The following is a 14605-nucleotide window of genomic DNA, read 5'->3' on the forward strand; positions in this document are numbered from 1 at the left end:
CTGGTTTATGGGAGGAGACTGAGAGAAGAAGGAGATACAAGATGATAGATGACATAAAGGGAAGAGAAAATCATGCAGACCTGAAGAGGACGGCAGAAGACAGGACAGCCTGGAGAACTGCCGTGCGAAAACCTGCCTTTTGGCAGAACACTAATGATGATATCGGTACTTTAGCGACTGATTTTAAAATCACACGAAGGAATCTAAACTAGAGACCGCGACACGCATTTGTGCGATTTTCTACAGTTTTTGTTATTTTTAGACGTGAGACTGTTTTGCGCAGCGTTTGTAAATATTTAGCGTTCCACACATTAAAGCGGTGTGTGATAAATTAACGCTGTTTGGAATAAAGTGTTAGTGCTTCAGGCACAGAATTTTATGGTGAGGGAATTCTATATATTCTTAAAAGTGTTTATATAACATGTGCACAGTTAATCCACACTTCATCCGTAGTGCACCATCTTGAAACATGAAACAGAAGATGGGTTTTCACCACAGAACAAGTGATACTTACAAATGAACTGAATTTTTTTAATGGATTGGCAACTGAACCTGTCTTGAAAATAGAAAATAGTTTGTAACAGATATTATTTCAAAATGTATTTAACTTGTAGCTCGTTTTTTGGTAACACTTCTACTTTATTTGACGTCACTTACTGACTGTTGGTGAGTAGAAGAGTAATAATGTGACAGGTAGACTATTATATACAGTAAGGACAGCTTCTCTCGACTGAAACGCTTCTAAATTTCAGTCGAATATTTGTTCCTAGGTACATGACCATGCTGCACCTTGGAACATGTTTTTACGTTTGGAAAAACTTTAATCTTCCGTGGTAATTTTAACAGTTTCAGAAAAGGACTGAAACACATAAAAAGTTAATGCCATGCTCTAAAAATGGAATAAGAAATTATATTAAACTCCTATTACAGGGCTGCTAAGAACGACTCTGAAAAGTGTTCAATGGTACAACCCCCTATCCCCTCCGCCAGTATGTGTTGAGGCAGGGTAACTCCAGACACGCGAATTACCCATAATACAGGGTGATTCAAAAAGAATACCACAACTTTAGGAATTTAAAACTCTGCAACGACAAAAGGCAGAGCTAAGCACTATCTGTCGGCGAATTAAGGGAGCTATAAAGTTTCATTTAGTTGTACATTTGTTCGCTTGAGGCGCTGTTGACTAGGCGTCAGCGTCAGTTGATGCTAAGATGGCGACCGTTCAACAGAATGCTTTTTGTGTTATTGAGTACGGCAGAAGTGAATCGACGACAGTTGTTCAGCGTGCATTTCGAACGAAGTATGGTGTTAAACCTCCTGATAGGTGGTATATTAAACGTTGGTATAAACAGTTTACAGAGAATGGGTGTTTGTGCAAAGGGAAAAGTTCTGGACAGCCGAGAACGAGTGATGAAAATGTAGCACGCATCCAGCAAGCATTTGTTCGCAGCCCAGGAAAATCGACTCGCAGAGCTAGCAGAGTGCTGCAAATTCCACAATCAACTGTATGGAAACAACTCAGTATGAATGTGACTCGCCTAAGGTGAACGTTTTCTGTGCCATTTCAGCCAATAAAGATTTTGGTCCCTTTTTCTTCGAAGGTGCTACTGTAACTGGACTACAGTATCTGGAGATGTTAGAGAATTGGCTGTTCCCTCAGCTCGAACAAGAAGCACAACAATTCATATTTCAGCAGGATGGAGCGCCACTACATTGGCACTTATCTGTCCGTAACTACCTGAACCTCAACTACCCGAGGCGATTGATCGGCCGCCAGGCAGCCCGTGACAGAGCACTTCATCACTGGCCTCCAAGAAGCCCTGATCTTACCCCCTGCGATTTTTTCTTATGGGGGTATGTTAAGGATATGGTATTTCGGCCACCTCTTCCAGCCACCATTGATGATTTGAAACGAGAAATAACAGCAGCTATCCAAACTGTTACGCCTGATATGCTACAGAGAGTGTGGAACGAGTTGGAGTATCGGGTTGATATTGCTCGTGTGTCTGGAGGGGGCCATATTGAACATCTCTGAACTTGTTTTTGAGTGAAAAAAAACCTTTTTAAATACTCTTTGTAATGATGTATAACAGAAGGTTATATTATGTTTCTTTCATTGAATACACATTTTCAAAGTTGTGGTATTCTTTTTTAATCACCCTGTATATTCATCCAGTATTTGAGAATGAGAGCATTTACCAACTTCCAGCAATATTACTTCTTTACTACTAACTCTGTTCGCAACGTATTTTACATACAATACAAATAAACCTGTTACACACTTCTGGAGGTTGTAGAGGAGACTAAGTAGATCAAATTTTACGTAGGAGCCCATGTCCGGAAACGTCATGCAACTACGCTACAGAGCGCCAAAGATATAACAGACGACGCCCTCAAATGTGTGTATATACATGGTGATTCCGTGATGATATTACTTTGAAGGATGATACTGTTGTTGTGGTCTTCTGTCCTGAGACTGGTTTGATGCAGCTCTCCATGCTACTCTATTCTGTGCAAGCTTCTTCATCTTCCAGTACCTACTGCAATCTACATCCTTCTGAATCTGCTTCGTGTATTCATCTCTTGGTCTCCCTCTACGATTTTTACCCTCCACACTGCCCTCCAATACTAAATTTGTGATCCCTTGATGCCTCAGAACATGGCCTACCAACCGCTCCCTTCTTCTTGTCAAGTTGTGCCACAAATTTCTCTTCTCCCCGATTCTATTCAATACCTCCTAATTAGTTATGTGATCTACCAATCTAATCTTCAGCATTCTTCTGTAGCACCACATTTCGAAAGCACCTATTCTCTTCTTGTCCAAACTATTTATCGTCCACGTTTCACTTACATACATGACTACACTCCATACAAATACTTCCAGAAACGACTTTCTGACGCTTAAATCTATACTCGATGTTAACAAATTTCTCTTTTTCAGAAATGCTTTCCTTGCCATTTCCAAGCTACATGTTATATCCTCTCTACTTCGACCATCATCAGTTATTTTACTACTTTAAGTGTCTCATTTCCTAATCTAATTCCCTCAGCATCACCCGACTTAATTCGAGTACATTCCATTATCCTCGTTTTGCTTTTGTTGATGTTCATCTTATACCCTCCTTTTGGCCGGCCGTAGTGGCCGAGCGGTTCTAGGCGCTACAATTTGGAACCGCGCGACCGCTACGGTCACAGGTTCGAATCCTACCTCGGGAATGGATGTGTGTGATGTCCTTAGGTTAGTTAGGTTTAAGTAGTTCTAAGTTCTAGGGGACTGATGACCTGAGAAGTTATGTCCCATAGTGCTCAGGCCCATTTGAACCATATTCTCCTTTCAAGACACTGTCCATTCCGTTCAAGTGCTCTTCCAAGTCCTTTGCTGTCTCTGACAGAATTGCAATGTTATCGGCGAACCGCAAAGTTTTTATTTGTTCTCCATGGATTTTAATACCTACTCCGAATTTTTCTTCTGTTTCCATTACTGCTTGCTCAATATACAGATTGAATAACATCGGGGAGAGGCTACAACCCTGTCTGACTCCGTTCCCAACCACTGCTTCCCTTTCATGCCCCTCGACTCTTATAACTGCCTTCTGGTTTCTGTACAAATTGTAAATAGCCATTCACTCCCTGTATTTTACCCTTGCTACCTTCAGAATTTGAAAGAGAGTATTTCAGCCAACATTGTCAAAAGCTTTCGCTGAAGGATGATAGAGTCGGAAAAATGTATCAGTTTTAGGTAACGGTCACTTGCTCAGAAACGAACGAGCCGAAAGTTATAAGCGAAAACTGTTCTGACAGACTAGTAGTGCGGTACATGTACCAGCACTGTTGCTGTTAAGAATTTAGAGTATGCAACTTTCAGAGGTGGTATTATGGTCCAAAGCAAGAAACAAATGTGCAGTGAACGTAGATTCAAAATGCATACCTTAGGGCTATGAGCTCTTGTTCAGTAGAGGAAACGTGTTTCGCACTAGCGAAGATGAACAGGTGCTTTCAGGTCCACAGGTACGCATATTAGAACCAATGTTTACTCGACATTTTTTGTTGTCTAGACCCATACTACCACCTCGGAAAGTTTTATATCCTACATTCTTAGCAACAACAAAATGGTTCAAATGGCTCTGAGCATTATGGGACTTTCCATCTATGGTCATCAGTCCCTAGAACTTAGAACTACTTAAACCTAACTAACCTAAGGACAGCACACAACACCCAGTCATCATGAGGCAGAGAAAATCCCTGACCCCGCCGGGAATTGAACCCGTGAACCTGGGTTAGCAACAACAGTACCGGTACATGTATTCTACTGTCAGTGGCACCAGAAGGTTTTTTCTTATATCTTTCGACTCGTTCGTTTGCTGTACAGGGACGCTCAATCTCAAATTGATTCATTTATCCTTCTCCATCATCCTTGAGAGTCTGTAACATTGTCACGGAACCATCCTGTATGCACATGTATTCATGGGCGCCGGCGCCTGTAACTTGGACACCTTGTCGGTGTTGTTGGATGACGTTTCCGGATTTGTCTTCCTACGTAAAATTTGATCTACTAAGTCCACTCTACAACCTCTAGAAACATCTCTAAAACATCTTGTAAAATACTGGCAAAATTATGTCATTGTAGGACACATTGTTCAGGAGATATGACGTCATAGACATTGAGACGAGTGAAAAACAAGAACCATTTAGAATGAGATTTTCACTCTGCAGGAGAGTGTGCGCTGATATGAAACTTCCTGGCAGATTAAAACTGTGTTCCCGACCGAGACTCGAATTCGGGACCTTTGCCTTTCGCGGGCAAGTGCTCCACCATCTGAGCTACCGAAGCACGACTCACGCCCGGTACTCACAGCTTTACTTCTGCCAGTATCTCATCTCCGACCTTCCAAACTTTACAGTAGCTCTCCTGCGAACCATGCAGAACTAGCACTCATGAAAGAAAGGATATTGCGGAGACATGGCTTAACCATAGCCTGGGGGATGTTTCCAGAATGAGATTTTCACTCTGCAGCGGAGTGTGCGCTGATATGAAACTTCCTGGCAGATTAAAACTGTGTGCCCGATCGAAAATCGAACTCGGGACCTTTGCCTTTCGCGGGCAAGTGCTCTACCATCTGAGCTACCGAAGCACGACTCACGCCCGGTACTCACAGCTTTACTTCTGCCAGTATCTCATCTCCTACCTTCCAAACTTTACAGTAGCTTTCCTGCGAACCATGCAGAACTAGCACTCCTGAAAGAAAGGATATTGCGGAGACATGGCTTAGCCATAGCCTGGGGGATGTTTCCAGAATGAGATTTTCACTCTGCAGCGGAGTGTGCGCTGATGTGAAACTTCCTGGCAGATTAAAACTGTGTTCCCGACCAAGACTCGAACTCGGGACCTTTGCCTTTCGCAGGAGAGCTTCTGTAAAGTTTGGAAGGTAGGAGATGAGATACTGGCAGAAGTAAAGCTGTGAGTCCCGGGCGTGAGTCGTGCTTCGGTAGCTCAAACGGTAGAGCACTTGCTCGCGAAAGGCAAAGGTCCCGAGTTCGAGTCTCGGTCGGGCACACAGTTTTAATCTGCCAGAAAGTTTCAAGAACTACTTAAATCGGAGCGAAAATTATCATGCTACATGGGTTCAGTGTGTGTTAACGAGAGCTCTAGAGACTCTCAACAGTTTCAAATCTTTTAATAATAGAAGTTCGGTTCTTTAAAGAATCGATTACTGGTTCGGTTGTAAAGAATTTTCGCAGTTTAAATGTTCGTTCTCAGACGAAATTTTTGTTCAGCTGTGTCCGAAATACGTGAGACTTAACATTGAGCCAGCCAACGATAGAGGAAATTCCACAAAAACCTTTTTCTGGAAGATTTCTCACGATAAAACTGCGTACTTTCTGTGGGATTACGATGTGAGGGCCTAGAATATAAGATAATGACACTGCTTTTTTTTCTGAAGGCGGAGTGGAAGACAGTAGCGGCTGCGTTAAGGTGGGGCGAGCTGACCGACTTGTGCCAGGGACGGCGATAACAGTTCCGGCGGTTCGCCGAGGCAAATTCGGCCTCATTGGGGCTAGGGCGACCGCGCCCTCAGCTGCTAAGCCCCGCCGCCAAGTTTAGGAAATTGAAGCATCCATTATTTAGGCGGCCTTAGCGCGCCCGGGGAAGAAGTTAACGGCCGGCAAGGCGGCGGATAAGGGCGACATTAGGCCGTAACGAGCCAGCGCTAATCCCGAGCCGTCCGCACCGCGGCGGAGACTGCGCCGGTCCCCGGGGCTTCGCCGTTTCATTGAAAAGCCCTAATGAAATCTGCGGATACGCGTCTGCGAAATATGAGCACTGGCGGAATATCTCTCTTACCTGGGGCTTCTCTGCCACTGCACGCCCTCAGGCGGTTCTCTTGCGACTTAATTGTGCCTGAGGGAAATAGTGGTTGCGTAATACACTGCAGCCGATTGAAACCGCTACAGGCACAATAGCAAAAACTCAGTTTTACTTATTGTGCGTAAACAGCTTAGATAAACGACATGGTGTAATCCAAAGAGATAAGCTGGCCTAGCTCTCTTTTTTAATGCTGACTTCGAATTGGTCTTGAGGGACGCAAAGCAGTTCAGCAGGAAAACTACCTTTTGTACATAAATGCATAGATGTATAGTTTCGCTTATGTCGATGACGTACACACAGTCGCAAGAATTCGAAAGACGGCGGGGGCGACTTTCATCGCACTTGAGTAAGCCGGTAGGATTGTCGGAGCCGGCCGGTGTGGCCGTGCGGTTCTAAGCGCGTCAGTTTGGAACCGCGTGACCGCTACGGTCGCAGGTTCGAATCCTGCCTCGGGCATGGATGTGTGTGATGTCCTTACGTTAGTTAGGTTTAAGTAGTTCTAAGATCTAGGGGACTGATGACCTCAGAAGTCCCATAGTGCTCAGAGCCATTTTTGAACATCGTAAACTGCTAAAAATATGCAGAAAAGTTTTGGGGTTGTTCGAAGTCGGGATCTTAGGAATACCAAATATGGTCAAAATTATAACTGTTTGCTGTGCATAGCCGCGCCTGGATTCTGGTACTCAAAAAACAAGTTAGGGGTGTTTCTCGATAACAATAAAGATTTTTAGAAACAGGTAGATGGGTCTTCTAGATAAATTCCTAGAGAATATATCGTTAAATTTTCAGCAATTTGCTGCTGTTATTAGTTATTTAGATTTGGCCTCGTACCGGATTTTACATGTGGAAGTGGGTTAACTTTGAATCTGAGTGCCTTAGAAACAGATAAAGATATCAAGAAAATTTCCAAGATTTTTTGAGGCCGGGATCATTGGAACATATCTGAAACATTTGAACGATTTGCTATTGAAAGCCGTTTGGAATCCTCCGCTGGTGTTTGGTCTGCTATTGACTGTGAGTACACAATAAAAAGCCGTTTTTGAGAGTTTTCTGAGGAACTGCACATGAACTAATGGTGGCTTCAGAAGTCCCATCAAGGCCACCGTAGACACCCAAATGCAAAAAGAACCAACCGATTTGCTCCATTTTCTAAGAAGAAGGAAGTGTGTAACATTGATATTTTGACCCTGTACTGTCGGATAGCGACACTACGAAGCTCCTTTAGTTGGGCAGACAAATGGTCCCTAGTCCAGGGGCTATCAAAAACATCTGATACTACCTTTTTATCGCCGACAGAAGCCGAGGTATGAGCAGCGGAAGATTCCGTGCTTGTGAGCGGCCTTTTGGAATATATTGGTGAGGGTGCTGTCGTTTGCTTACCGACGACGGCTGGGGTAGCACGCAAGGAGAACATGCCACACTAAATGACAATACGCAGTCATCATTTTGAGAAAGTTGAGCAGTTTAATTATCTAGGATCGACAGTCAGCTCATAGGAAATTAAACAAAGGTTAATGAAAAGCCAACAAAACATGTCATGTATTTAAAAAAAAAAAAAAAAAAGCTGTTTTCCTCCAAGCTCTTAACTTGTTAAAGATGGGTGAAATGAAAATGGCCTACAAAGTATTCCTTGCACTTTAAGATAGGCAACCCAACGTACTTCATCTGCCCTGGAAGCGTGTGATGTAAGTTTGGATGCCTGTCCTGAGGTGCAAGGAATATTTTGCAGGTCAGTGTTACTTTGTTCATCGCCTGTTACGAAATTAACTATTTAGAAAACACTTAAAGATCGATGCTTGCCTATACCTCGAAAATTTTGTCATTAGCACCAACAGGTAATGTAAGCACAGGTGGTTTTGAGAGAATAGTACAACGAAGGATCGTTGCCCCAATCTGTGAAAGAGGAAGATGGAAGAGAATGTACAGTCGTGAGCATTACAACATACACAGAGGTCCACTTTTTGGAAGAATAACGAAATAAACCAGATTGAGATGAATGAGACACTTTCCACCTAAGAGTGATACCTCTTCATCTACATCCATACTCTGGAAACCACTGTCAAGTGCCTCGGAGGGGGTGCGTCCCACTATAGCAGTTGTAATGGCTTTTCACCGTTCCATTCGCGTATGGAACGAGAGAAGAATGACTGGCTCAAAATGGCTCTGAGCACTATGGGGCTTAACATCTGTGGTCATCAGTCCCCTGGAACTTAGAACTACTTAAACCTAACTAACCTAAGGACATCACACACATCCATGCCCGAGGCAGGATTCGAACCTGCGACAGTAGCAGCCGCGCGGAAGAATGACTGTTTTAAAGTCTTTGTGCGTACTGTAATTAATCTTGTCTTGTACTCACAAACCCTACTGCAGCGATGTGTGGGATTGTAGTATATTCGTAGAATCATACGTAATACAAAGCCAGTTCTTGAAACTTTGTAAATAGGCTTTCTGTGGTTAGTTCACGTCAATCTTCAAGAGTCCGCCAATTCAGTTGTTTCCTTGTCTCTGGAACACTCTCCTTTGGATCAAACTAATATGTGATAATTTGTGCTGGATTTTTCTGTATTCATTGAAGAACAGCTGTTAGCCCTGTTTTCCCTTTTAGCCCCATTTGGTCAGGAGCAATATTCTACAAGGGTCGCACGAGTGATCTCCAAGCAATCTCCTTTTATAGACTGATTGTATTTCCCGGAATCTGCTACTTGCTTTATCCACAACGTAGCCTATGTGATCATTCTATTTCGTGTCCCTACGAAGTGTTACCTGCAGGTATTGGCTCGAGTTTACCGATTGCAACTGTGACTCATTGATGTTATAGTAATAGGATATTGCGCTCGTTCGTTTTGTGATGTAGCTAAAGAGATATTACATGGGGACCAAGGGCGTAAGTGAGGACGGAGTCAAACGAGAACAGTACCAATAGACAGAGTCAAGGAGCACCTGCTGAAAATTGGCTGTGGGGGATGATAAACTCGAGCGTTGGACCGTGATAACTGAGGGAGGAATGTTGAAGCAGCCAGGGTTCACAACGAACTGTAGAGCAACTGAAGAATGCAAGAAGTGTGTACAATAATACAGGGAGAATCGAAGATTAAAATCGTAAATGATTTAGGGGATGCAAAATTCAGTACTCAGAGCTTCCACCTGTGACAGCAACAGTGACCCCAACCAGTATGGGTATCGTGTCGAACTGGGCTCGGATAACGAATTCTGGTACGTCATTCGGTGTTGTTTCCACTCTATTCCAGCGTTCATTGTCGTAGTGACTCGCGAGCAGTGGTGTGACAGTCTCACGGCAACCAATGACGGGGTAGTTTCAATAGGTGAGAGATCTGGTTAACGTGCCAAACAGGCCTACAGTCGAACACGAAACAGCACACCGTTTTGCGTTATCTTGTTGCGAAAGAACTTGCCCCCCTTCTAACAGCCACGTACCGCAAGTCTCTAGAAGAACGAAAGGTTCTAAATGATTGGAAAAGAGCACAGGTAGTTCCAGTTTTCAGGAAGGGTAGTCGATGCAGATGCGCAGAACTATAGGCCTACATCTCTGACATCTATCTGTTGTAGAATTTTAGAACATGTTTTTTCGCGCGTATCATGTCATTTGTCATTTCTGGAAACCCAGAATCTACTCTGTAGGAATCAATATGGATTCCGGAAACAGCGATCGTGCGAGACCCAACTCGCTTTATTTGTTCATGAGACCCAGAAAATAGTAGATACAGGCTCCCAGGTAGATGTCATTTTCCTTGACTTCCGGAAGGCGTTCGATACAGTTCCGCACTGTCGCCTGATAAACAAAGTAAGAGCCTACGGAATATCAGACTAGCTATTTGGCTGGATTGAGGAGATTTTAGCAAACAGAACACAGCATGTTGTTCTCAATGGAGAGATATCTACAGACGTTAAAGTAACCTCTGGCGTGTCACAGGGGAGTGTTATGGGACCATTGCTTTTCACAATATATACAAATGACCTAGTAGATAGTGTCGGAAGTTCCATGCGGCTTTTCGCGGATGATGCTGTAGTATGCAGAGAAGTTGCAGCATTAGAAAATTGCAGCGAAATGCAGGAATATCTGCAGCGGATAGGCACTTGGTGCAGGGAGTGGCAACTGACCCTTAACATAGACAGATGTAACGTATTGCGAATACACAGAAAGAAGGATCCTTTATTGTATGATTATATGATAGCGGAACAAACACTGGTAGCAGTTATTTCTGTAAAATATCTGTGAGTATGGAACGATTTGAAGTGGAATGATCATATAAAATTAATTGTTGGTAAGGCGGGTGCCAGGTTGAGATTCATTGGGAGAGTCCTTAGAAAATGTAGTCCATCAACAAAGGAGGTGGCTTACAAAATACTCGTTCGACCTATACTTGAATATTGCTCATCAGTGTGGGATCCGTACCACGTCGAGTTTACAGAGGAGATAAGATCCAAAGAAGAGCGGCGCGTTTCGTCACAGGGTTATCTGGTAAGCGTTATAGCGTTACGGAGATGTTTAGTAAACTCAAGTGGCAGACTGCAAGAGAGGCGCTCTGCATCGCGGTGTAGCTTGTTGTCCAGATTTCGAGAGGGTGCGTTTCTGGATGAGGTATCGAATATATTGCTTCCCATAACTTATACGTCCCGAGGAGGTCACGAATGTGAAATTAGAGAGATTCGAGGGCGCAAGGAGGCTTTCCGGCAGTCGTTCTTCCGGCGAACCATACGCGACTGGAACAGGAAAGTGAGGTAATGACAGTGGCACGTAAAGTGCCCTCCGCCGCAAACCGTTGGGTGGCTTGCGGAGTATAAATGTAGGTGTACATGAAAGGTAACTTCAAGGAGACATGAAAGACAGACATACTTATTGGCCTTATAACGCCATAGCCGTAACGGCTGCCGTCAATAATAGCGGCTGAACGAACAAAAAGTGATAGTATTGTGTACACCAAGCCATCCCATACCAACGCGCCAAGCGCTAAGACTATATGGCGATTACGAATGCAATATGACAATGTTCTTTCGCCTAGGAGCCTCGACAGGGGGATACGTCCATCTTCATGCCATAAGGGAAGCCGCAGCAGTGATCGCTGTGCGGTCAACTCCTGGTGCTCCAGACGACGTCACAGTTTCCAAGTACCTTGAAGAATTTCCTGTTTAAGGTACGTGACTAGGCTGCATCATCCTGTACGGCAGGTGGTGCTCTCGGGTGCTTGCCACCTGCGTTCATTGAGATACTCCAGGGAGTTGAGTATGCCTTTTCGTTCTGCACTACTCGCCATTAAAATTGCTACACCACGAAGATGACATGCTACAAAGATGAAATTTAACAACCAGAACGAAGATGCTGTGATATGCAAATGATTAGCTTTTCAGAGCATTCACACAAGGTTGGCGCCGGTGGCGACACATACAACGTGCTGACATGAGGAAAGTTTCCAACCGATTTCTCATACACAAACAGCAGTTGACCGGCGTTGCCTGGTGAAACGTTGTTGTGATGCCTCGTGTAAGGAGGAGAAATGCGTACCATCAAGTTTCCGCTTTGATAAAGGTCGGATTGTAGCCTATCGCGATTGCGGTTTATCGTATAGCGACATTGCAACTCGCGTTGGTCGAGACCCAATGTCTGTTAGCAGAATATGGAATCGGTGGGTTCAGGAAAGTAATACAGACCGCCGTGATGGATCCAAACGGCCTCGTATCACTAGCAGTCGAGATGACACGCATCGTATCAGCATGGCTTTAAAGGATCGTGCAGCCACGTCTCGATCCCTGAGTCAACAGATAGGGCCGTTTGCATGACAACAACCATCTGCACGAACAGTTCGACGACGTTTGCAGCAGCATGCACTATCAGCTCGGAGACCATGGCTGCGGTTACCCTTGACGGTGCATCACAGACAGGAGCGCCTGCGATGGTGTACCCAACGACGAACCTGGGTGCACGAATGGCAAAACGTCGTTTTTTCGGATAAATCCAGGTTCTGTTTACAGCATCATGATGGTCGAATCCATGTTTGGCGTCATCGCGGGGAACGCACATTGGAAGCGCGTATTCGTCATCGCCATACTGTCGTATCACTTTGAACAGTGGACGTTACATTTCAGATGTGCTACGACCCGTGGCTGTACCCTTCATTCGATCCCTGCGAAACCCTACATTTCAGCAGGATAATGTACGACCGCATGTTGCAGGTCCTGTACGGGCCTTTCTTGATACAGAAAATGTTCGACTGCTGCCCTGTCCAGCACTTCTCCAGATCTCTCACCAATTGAAAACGTCTGGTCAATGGTGGCCGAGCAACTCGCTAGTCTCAAAACGCCAGTCACTACTCTTGATGAACTGGGGTATCGTGTTGAAGCTGCATGGGCACCTGTACCTGTACACGCCATCCAAGCTCTGTTTGACTCAATGGCCAGGCGTACCAAGGCCGTTATTACTGCCAGAGATGGCTGTTCTGGGTACTGATTTCTCAGGATATATGCACCCAAACTGCGTGAAAATGTAATCACATGTCAGTTCTAGTATAATATATTTGTCGAATGAATACCCGTTTATCATCTGCATTTCTTCTTGGTGTAGCAATTGTAATGGCCAGTAGTGTATATTATATATCCGTGGACTAGGGGTAGTGTCTTCGGTCCCGGGTTCGATCCCCGCCACTGCCTAAATTTTGATAAATAATCAGCATTGGCGGCCGAAGACTTCCGGCATAAGAAGTCAGCTTCATTCTGCCAACGGCCTTGTCAAAGAGGGCGGAGGAGAGGATAGCGGTTCAGGGCACTCTCTTTTCCTAGGGGTGGGAAATTGCCCCTAAAGGCGGAAGAATCAGCAATGATCAACGACATGAGGATGCAGAAGGCAATGGAAACCACTGCATTAAAGACACGTAACGTGTATCCACAGGACTTCTGGCCTGTAATGATGATCTCTCCATTGGCAAAAGATTCCGGAATAGTCCCCCATTCGGATCTCCGGTAGGGGACTGCAAAGGGGGAGGTTACCATGAGAAAGAGATTGAATAATCAACGAAAGGATAACGCTCTACGAGTCGGGGCATGGAATGTCAGAAGCTTGAACGTGGTAGGGAAACTAGAAAATCTGAAAAGGGAAATGCAAAGGCTCAATCTAGATATAGTAGGGGTCAGTGAAGTGAAGTGGAATGAAAACAAGGATTTCTGGTCAGATGAGTATCGGGTAACATCAACAGCAGCAGAAAATGGTATAACAGGTGTAGGATTCGTTATGAATAGGAAGGTAGGGCAGAGGGTGTGTTACTGTGAACAGTTCAGTGACCGGGTTGTTCTAATCAGAATCGACAGCAGACCAACACCGACAACGATAGTTCAGGTATACATGCCGACATCGCAAGCTGAAGATGAACAGATAGAGAAAGTGTATGAGGATATGGAAAGGGTAATGCAGTATGTAAAGGGGGACGAAAATCTAATAGTCATGGGCGACTGGAATGCAGTTGTAGGGGAAGGAGTAGAAGAAAAGGTTACAGGAGAATAAGGGCTTGGGACAAGGAATGAAAGAGGAGAAAGACTAATTGAGTTCTGTAACAAGTTTCAGCTAGTAATAGCGAATACCCTGTTCAAGAATCACAAGAGGAGGAGGTATACTTGGAAAAGGCCGGGAGATACGGGAAGATTACAATTAGATTACATCATGGTCAAACAGAGATTCCGAAATCAGATACTGGATTGTAAGGCGTACCCAGGAGCAGATACAGACTCAGATCACAATATAGTAGTGATGAAGAGTAGGCTGAAGTTCAAGACATTAGTCAGGAAGAATCAATACGCAAAGAAGTGGGATACGGAAGTACTAACGAATGCCGAGATACGTTTGAAGTTCTCTAACGCTATAGGTACAGCAATAAGGAATAGCGCAGTAGGCAGTACAGTTGAAGGGCCATCACAGAAGTTGGGAAGGAAAACATAGGTACAAAGAAGGTAGCTGCGAAGAAACCATGGGTAACAGAAGAAATGCTTCAGTTGATTGATGAAAGGAGGAAGTACAAACATGTTCCGGGAAAATGAGGAATACAGAAATACAAGACGCTGAGGAATGAAATCAATAGGAAGTGCAGGGAAGCTAAGACGAAATGCCTGCTTGAAAAATGTGAAGACATCGAAAAAGATATGATTGTCGGAAGGACAGACTCAGCACACAGGGAAGTCAAAGCAAACCTTTGGCGACATTAAAAGCAACGGTGGTAACATTTAAGAGTGCAA

This window comes from Schistocerca serialis, chromosome 7, assembly GCF_023864345.2.
Source record: "Schistocerca serialis cubense isolate TAMUIC-IGC-003099 chromosome 7, iqSchSeri2.2, whole genome shotgun sequence".
NCBI lineage: Eukaryota > Metazoa > Arthropoda > Insecta > Orthoptera > Acrididae > Schistocerca > Schistocerca serialis.